We start from the raw sequence: 9,357 nt of genomic DNA, 5'->3' as shown, positions 1-9,357 counted from the left end.
AAATCTTATCAGATTTCCATGTGTTACACATCGTTGGAAAGCTTAGAAACTGCACTTTCAGAATCTGTGAATAACTCAAAATGCCCAGATCCGAGTTGTGTCCCTACTTTCCGTGACTGGTCACATATCTCAATGCCAAGTTCATTGGCGTTTTAGTAGAGTACGAAGCAGATTGGTCTCTCTAAGCGAGTTCCCAATTCGTCGGTCACGACGTGACGTCTCCGTTCCCTTCCTTCAGGGAACGAGGGTTACATACGTAACCGAGACGTTTTGTAGTATAGGACCAAGATACAATATTTGGCCAAGATACAACTAATTATTTGAGAACCTAAAAACCTCCTTTAAAGTTGTCCAAAAGTAATATCTTAGCAACACATATTCCTAATAATAAATTCCTTTAATTAAATATTTACGGTTGAAAATGTACAAAATATCGTCACAGAGCATGATCTTTACTTAATATCCTTATGATTTTTGGCATAAAAATATTATTTTGACCCAAACAATGTATGGTTGGCTATTGCTACAAATATACCAACCAGTACATATGACATATGACTTGGTTTTATGGTCCAGCGGTGAACATTTTGGCTGTGTCTTAATTCACTGTACAGTTGCTTTGTTTAAAAGCATTGTGACTGTTTCAAAATCTGTAGCTGTGTTCCAAGAACTGTGCACAGCTACAGTGATTTGCTGTAGTTGTGTGTCAAAGCCGTGTGGCTCTTTCTCAAATCGCTGTAGCTATGATTCAATACGATAGCTGTGTCTAATAGCATTGTGGCTGTTTCAAAAGCTGTAGCTGTGTTCCAAGAACTGTACACAGGTACAGTGATTTTCTGTAGTTGTGTTTTAAAGCCGTGTGACTCTTTCTCAAATCGTTGTAGCTATGATTCAATACGATAGCTGTGTCTAAAAGCATTGTGGGTGTGTTTCAAAATCTGTAGCTGTGTTCCAAGAACTGTACACAGCTACAGTGATTTTCTGTAGTTGTGTTTCAAAGCCGTGTGGCTCTTTCTCAAATCGCTGTAGCTATGATTCAATACGATAGCTGTGTCTAATAGCATTGTGGCTGTTTCAAAAGCTGTAGCTGTGTTCCAAGAACTGTACACAGGTACAGTGATTTTCTGTAGTTGTGTTTTAAAGCCGTGTGGCTCTTTCTCAAATCGTTGTAGCTATGATTCAATATGATAGCTGTGTCTAAAAGCATTGTGGGTGTGTTTCAAAATCTGTAGCTGTGTTCCAAGAACTGTACACAGCTATAGTGACTTGCTGTAGTTGTGTTTCAAAGCCGTGTGGCTCTTTCTCAAACCACTGTAGCTAAATAGCACAATAGTTGTGTCTAAAAGCATTGTAGCTGTGTTTCAAAATCTGTAGCTGTGTTTAAAAGCATTGATGCAATGTTTTAAATGACTTAAGCTATGTTTCAAATGACTGTAACTGTGTTTCAAAGCCTTGTGGCTCTTTCTCAAATCACTGTAGCTATGTTTCAATACGATAGCTGTGTTTAAAGCATTGTAGCTATGCTTCAAATGACTGTAGCTATGTTTCAAATGACTGTAGCTGTGCTTCAAAGTGCTGTAGCTGTGTTTCAAAGCATTGTGCTCTTTCTCAAATCACTGTAGCTATGTTTCAAATGATTGAAGCTGTGCTTCAATATGATAGCTGTGTCTAAAAGCATTGTAGCTATGATTCAAGTGGCTGTGGCTATGTTTTAAATTACTGTAGCTGTGCTTCAGAGTGATGAAGCTGTGTTTCAAAGCATTGTGGCTCTTTATCAAATGACTGTAGCTGTGCTTCAAAGCCTCGTGGCTCTTTATTAATTACTGTAGCTATGTTTCAAATGACTGTAGCTAATGACTGTAGCTGTGCTTCAAAGTGCTGTAGCTGTGTTTCAAAGCCTTGTGCTCTTTCTCAAATCACTGAAGCTATGTTTCAAAAATTGTAGCTGTGCTTCAATATCATAGCTGTGTCTAAAAGCATTGTAGCTGTGTTTTAAAATCTGTAGCTGTGTTTAAAAGCATCAGCTACGTTTCAAGTGACTGTGGCTGTGTTTTAAATGACTGTAGCTGTGCTTCAAAGTGATGTAGCTGTGTTTCAAAGCCTTGTGGCTCTTTATCAAATGACTGTTGCTGTGCTTCAAAGTACTGTAGCTGTGTTTCAAAGCCTTTTGGCTCTTTATCAAATGACTGTAGCTATGTTTCAAATGACTGTAGCTGTGCTTCAAAGTGCTATAGCTGTGTTTTAAAGCCGTGTGGCTCTTTCTCAAATCACTGTGGCTGTGTTTCAAAGCACCGTAGCTGTCTTATTAGGAACTGTGCTTTAAAATTAAAGATGAATCATACATTAAACATTTATACATTAAACCCATACTATAAAAACATTTTGAAGTTAATTGTCAAGTTGAGCTAAAGTACCTTAATTGAATATTGGAAACTGAGAACCATCCGTAGTCACTGGCAACAACAAATCAATGTTTACCAAGCTATACGGTGTCATAAGTTATGATTCATGTGAAATGCAGAAAAGCATTTAGGTTAGTGATGTCACACGAGAGCTGTGGCTTAGCAAGCTTAGTCTCCCATGTTCTCTGCAACATTTATCTCACATCATTATCTTTAAATCATACCGGTTTTATGCCAATCATTTTCTGTTCCCTTCAAAAAGCTGAAAACAAAACGCTTAGGTTACTCACGTAACCCCGGTTCCCTGAAATAACGGGAACGAAGCATTGCGTCAGTTAGCTGACGCTATGGGGGAAACTCCTGTTTACTCCGTGACTGAAGCCTATTGGTTAACGTCTGTACAAAGTACAGACCAATGACGTTTGAACCCGCGCGCGGGAGGAACGCGTCCCTATATAAGCGCGGTTCAATCGTCAGGAGCTCATTATATTCGACTGAAGCGCGCAGCCGAATAACACTCGCTGCGTAGACGTTTGTAGCACGGCAAGAGACGCAATGCTTCGTTCCCGTTATTTCAGGGAACCGGGGTTACGTGAGTAACCTAAGCGTTCCCTTTCAATACGGTTCACTTCGCATTGCGTCAGTTAGCTGACGCTATGGGGGAACGTAATCCCATCACGCCGTGCATACACAACGTACTGAAGTGCCTTACCGGAGAGACACTGCGTGTGGCCCTATACCCGGCATATTCACAGCTTTAAAAGCAAATGTGTAAGCACCATATAAATTGTTGACGCGCACACGGTGGGGTTTTAAACGCACCGGGGGCACATAACATAGCACAAGACGGCGAGGTACCGAGCGCGCCGCGGCTGTGCGAGATAAGTAAATTCAGAGTCACGTTGGTGAGCTCGCTGAGCGCACCGTGGTGTACACATAAAACGCATGAGCGTGCATGATTGAGCCGAGAGAACCTGCGCTCGTAGGGCAGGGACGTCTAAGCTGTACAATCTGACAACGTAGACGGCGAAGACCAGCCGGCCGCGTAGCAGATATCAAATATAGATATAGATACCCCTGTAGACCAAGTTCATGAAGAAGCCAAACTCGAACAGAGTGGGCTCTATATAGGACATAGCTCATAGAGGGGCGTGAGCCAGTGCGATGGTTTCAACGATCCATCTAAATAACCACTGTTAGCAACAGACATACGTAGTGAGTGATCTGCGCAGCTCACGAACGGCCGATCTGACTATAATATGCGGCAGAACGGTTCGTAGCGTGGGATTATACAGATACCACAATAGTGTGAACCCAGGTGCACCCTCGAGCGCATCGGGATGCATATAGGTAGTATTATAGTGCACAGATCGGTGAGCTTTCCAAGCGCGCCGTAAATGTGTATTGACTATAAATTGCACGGGCACAGGTGAACACTTGAATACATCGTGAATGCATATAGATGAATCAGAGTGTTATAATGCACAGGCCGGCAAGATTCTCGAGCGCGCCGTCATGTGTTCTGATAATAAATTGTGCGCACACGGGTGAACTCTTCAGTGCACCGTGAATGCGTATAGATAAATCAGTGCACAGAACGCGCCGTGAATGTGTACAGATATGATTGATGAACGTAACGGTGGGCACCCAACGCACCGTGAACGTACACAGATGAACAACAATGTATGTGTCACAAAGCATAACACAGCTGTGTATACAGGTGAGCTTTCCCAAGCGCATCTTATTGTATACCAAAATGTTATAGCGTGTACATGTGAGCTTCTCTAAGCGCACGGTGGACGCATATAATTAAAAACCATATCGTGCATACAGGTGAGCTAATGGGCGCACCTTTAATGCAACAAACCTCAGTAGTGCGCGAAGCAGGGATGTCGAAGCTGTAAACTGACAACGTGGACGGCGGGGACCAGCCGGCCGTGTCACAATTGTCAATGAGAAACCTCTAAGACCATGCCCATGCTCTAAGACAAGTGAGCATAATTGTCACGGGAGGTGATAACGTCAACGATCCATAAATAGCCTGTATTGACAGGTGCTCTAGTGAGTGATCTGTGACGCAGATGAACAGCTGATCGTCTGATGTACGTCAGACGTATGTGTCATACAGGACCTTGGACAGTTCCAGAGCGCTGTGCCTCGGGCACCGTCCGCATCTGAGAAATGACAGGCTTATGAATAAAGTGAATGGCCAGCCGTAAAAGCATGGTTCGCTGTTACCGCCGCCGTCCGCATCTGAGAGATGACAGGCTTGTGAATTAAATGAATGGTCGGTCGTAAAAGCGTGGTTCGCTGTTATCACGGCCACATAGATATAGGTAGGGGAGAGAGCCGCCGTGCCTCTGTAGTGAGGAGAAAAGTGTTCCACCGGCGATTCGCGGGGGGTTTTGACTTTCAAATGTCACTAGACAGAATGGATCAGACTTTGCATAAGGACGCCTCGTGAAAGGGGTCCTAGCAGCTTGTGTCAATGTGTCATAAGGCACGTAATGTAGGTTGTGTCCCACGGATGCCATCTCCGCACGCCCATCGTAATGGGTTAATATTGGTAGTTAAGCATGAGATGCGTATCACTCTGATTGAACATAGCTTATAAAGCGATGCAATGAGTTTATAAAGGAGATGACTCGTCAGCTTGTTCAGGGGGCGAGATCTCAGTCTGGTTCGGTAAATAATGAAACCACCGTAGATTGCCCGACCGCATTATCACAATAACACGGTCGAGAGTGCTGCAGTGCTAAATCATCCTCTTAATGTACCGTATTCACAGTACAAGGTGATTTATATGAGACAAACGGCGTTCCACGCGCCGAAGGCTGATTGCCGTCGTAAAGCGTGTTCAACCCACAGCAAATGCTGGGCTAGCTCGTAATGACAGCACTTCATGCAGCCGTGTGTAACTTAAGCAAGCTTCCCGGCCGTCAGCTCGGGGCGGGACCTTTGACGAAAAACGTCATAAACCGCTTGGCTGTAAGCCTTTGAGTGGCCGTCCGGAGAGGGCGCGATTCAAACGCTTGGAGCCATGCAAAAGTCTGAGGCTGTCCTTCCTCTAGGAAGAGAGAATAACAGCCGTAAGACCGTGCTCGTTTGCGCCATCAGCATCGTAGCGGAGAAACTGAGGTGGGCTGCGAGCGAATTTGGCAGAAAGGTGTTAGAGACACCGTACAGTCGTGGGGTGTCAATACACAGTATATGGCCAAACCGGGGTTTTTTCGGCTAGCGTCGATAGAATTATGGACAGCGGGCCGTGTGTGCGTATTACTGATTGCTTGTCAGTAAGGCGATAAAGTGTTTAGAGACACCGTACAACCGTGGGTGTCAAAACACAGTATAGTAAGCACGGAAATTACTCTTTTTAGAGGAATTAAATACCGTTCGCCACTATAGTGAGGTCGCATAGCCGACAGTATTACACAGTATGTTTGGATAAACAGCACACAGAAAACATTTCAGGGCAGTCCAGCCGAGGCGCGACATAACCCCTTTTCTCCCAGACAGTTTCGTTCTCTGTTGATGCAGCTGTGCTGCGGAGACCAGAGCTCAGCCGTTCAGGTGCACAAGCCTCAGTAGTGACGGTGACCGAACGGCTCACGGAGCAGGGTAGTATGTCTAGGTGGTTTAATGTCAGACTGAACCCATCGCAGAGAGGAAGTCTGCCGTGAGGCCCGCGGTTTTGCCGTTTATTAAAAGGGCAGAAAAACCGGGTATATATATAAGAATGTACCAATATTCAGCGCACTGATATAGGACGGGACTGAATAAAGGGAGGTATTCGGGCCTCAGTATATTATAAACAAATTCGTTCTGCCTCTGATTCCGTCTAAACCAGAGAGAAATTACCAGGCAGACAAAGAATGAGCTATCTGAAGTGAGATCGGCTCAGGCCAGTAAAGCTCTATAATAAGTGTTTTAGCGCTCCAATAGAGGCGTGTCCGCCTTATCGAGCAGACGAATGAGATCGTGCCGCTCCAGGAGGGGAGGGGCATGAAGCTCTCTTATAATGAGTGTTCTTGGTGCTCCAATAGCGGCGAATCGGCCCTATCGAGCAGACGAATGAGATCGCGCCGCTCCAGGAGGGGAGGGGCATGAAGCTCTGTAATCGTTGAACACTGGACAGCTGCATTTAGAGGCAGCGAGCCGTAATACCGCGTGCTAGCTAAGCCGTTAAGAGACCTCACCACTGTGGGGAAAGGAGCGAGGGACTCCGCGAGCGTGGAGCACGAGTGGCTGTGCTATGACAGAGACAGGGGCAGACCGCCCGTGTTTGCTTGTCGTATGCATCTATCCAGGTCTACGGTTCCCCGCTTGTTCATCTCAACAAGAGAGGAACGGCAGAGGGGAGCAGCAACACAGACAGAACAGCCATGCGTCGTGACGGTATCACCCGATGCACTCGGGGGATTAATATATGTGCCAGAGATCTCGCCACTGAATGTAAGAGGAGCGAAGGGACTCTGTAAGCATGAACGGTTGCGGTGTGACAGAACACAGGGGGGGTTAGTCCGTGTGTGCTTGTCTATGCATCCATCTAGTCTCATGGCTCGCCGTGTGTTCATCCCGGCGAGAGAGGAACAGCAGGGGGAGCACGAAACATGGATAAGACAACCAAAGCATAAGCGCGGTCCCGGCGTGGGAGGTGCCAGACCGGTAACGCGCTCGGAGGAAATTCATAGCAGAGAGGCTCACCGAGCCGCTGTGCTGGACGCTATTACAACAGCGCCTGCTCTTTTAGCTTATAGCTTTATATTAAAAATATTGATCTTACCGGGCGGCCGCAGGGGAGACCTCGTCAGGCGTGTGTCCGCTGCACAGGGCTCGTACCACGGCAAGCGAAGGCTATCTTCGGTTCTCGGCCGGAAAGCGGCAGGGGAAGACGCTAGACCTGGACTCTGCTATCTTCGGTTCTCAGCCGGAAAACGGCAGGGGAAGACGCTAGGCCTGGACTCCGCTGCAGGGCTTTTGTCAACGGCGAGGTAAGGCTTCTTCTTTTTCTTCGGAGCAGCGAGAGGTTCGCGCTGAAGGAGAAAATAATGAGCTCCTGACGATTGAACCGCGCTTATATAGGGACGCGTTCCTCCCGCGCGCGGGTTCAAACGTCATTGGTCTGTACTTTGTACAGACGTTAACCAATAGGCTTCAGTCACGGAGTAAACAGGAGTTTCCCCCATAGCGTCAGCTAACTGACGCAATGCGAAGTGAACCGTATTGAAAGGGAACTCCCCAGGCATCTGTTTAATGATGCAGCGATCCACACCTGGCCAGGATACAATTGATCAAGCCGTTCTCCAATTACTTTTGGGTTGTGAATAAATGAGGTTGTAATTTCTACACGGTTTATGGTGTAAACACCACCGGATTAAAGCTGGCTGTCTGGTGTTTTTATTATTGTATCACCGTCCAAATGTTCAGGCCCTATTCCTTCCAGAAACATTACCCACAAAGTAGAAGATTTTATATTTTTGTACTTTACTGTAGTCAATTAAATGCTGTTATTCCAGTAAAGACTAATGTTTATCACTATGTGTTCCCTGGGAATCGAACCTGCAATCTTGTTATTGCCAGTGCCAAACAAACCCCACACTCTTCCTGGTAGACTAAAAGCACACGTACACAAACACAGCAAAGCAAATCACGTTACATTTCATTGAGTTTTTGGTTTTGCAATATAAATATAGATGTGGCATTATCTTACTTTTCTTCAAGCATACTGTTGGTATGGTAGCTTGCTACGCTTCTGAGCCTCACACACACCGTAACACTATTTTAAAGCCTTTTCTCATTCCTTACAGCTTTATTCCTGGTCCATTACCACTATTTCCCTCTCTCGTGGAATTGAATCTCAGACAATAAAAGAAAGAAAGACTGTGTGTTTGTGTTGGGGAGGGTTTACTCCAGGATATGTGGCATGTTGTGAAGGCTCAAAATAGATGTCCTTTAATATCCCTTTTCTCAATTCTGTGGGAGATAGCGTTCGGTTTAACAAGCCCCTGTCTCAGCATCACCTTATCTGCAAGCGGCAAACATTTCATTTGAATTTGGCTGTTTTTGACATCCACTGGATGTAACAAGTTCTCAAGAGTCAAGTGGCAAATCATCTTGTTCATGGTCTATACGCAACAGGGCCCAAGGCAATCTAGGTGAAATCCTGCCATTTTAGAGCAATTTTGGGAACAATGTACCTTGCATAAGTTACTCGATGGGTGAAAATTTTTTCATTTAGAGAAGTGTCAACATGTCTTTGTGAATTGATTCAGGCTGGTTTAGGATGGTTTGATGTGCTGTGTTTCTAGTGAATCGAGCTATAGTTTACCAACATTTTTTTAGATTAATCAACTTTCTTGATGGGTGAGGGAATTTTATGTGTGTATTTTTGTATGCACATTTATGACAATTGTCATTATGGGGTGGTTTCCCGGACAGGGATTATAATAAACCAGGACTAGGCCTTAGTTTAATTAGGAAATATAACTTGTTTTAACCAACATGCCTTACTAAAAACATTACTTGTGTGCATTTTGAGTCAAAACAAAGGGCACTGATGTATTTTAAAATATGTCAGTGAAAGTTGTTTTAAGTTTGGACAGCTCTTACATTTATTTTAGTCTAGGAAAGTTAATTAATATTATACTTTATGTATGTGCACAATACATAAAAACGGACAACAGAGCTTTTTCTTCCTCACACATAGGGTTCTGAAATAGAAGAAAAAACGAACAAAACATTTAATTTAATAAATTTAATTTAAATGTAATTAACTCTGCAGCGATATGGACCCAACGCTGCATGGCTTAACCCATTACTGTACTGTTTTCATTTAATTTTGGGTGAATCGTTCTTCATATGCAGTAAAATATAATTGTATGAATTTTAATAATTATTGTTGTTGTTGTTAATTATTGTTATAGTTATTGTTGTTACTGTTATTATTATTATTATT

The sequence above is a fragment of the Paramisgurnus dabryanus genome, chromosome 4, assembly GCF_030506205.2.
Source record: "Paramisgurnus dabryanus chromosome 4, PD_genome_1.1, whole genome shotgun sequence".
NCBI classification, from domain to species: domain Eukaryota; kingdom Metazoa; phylum Chordata; class Actinopteri; order Cypriniformes; family Cobitidae; genus Paramisgurnus; species Paramisgurnus dabryanus.
Note: the sequence above shows the minus strand (reverse complement) of the source record.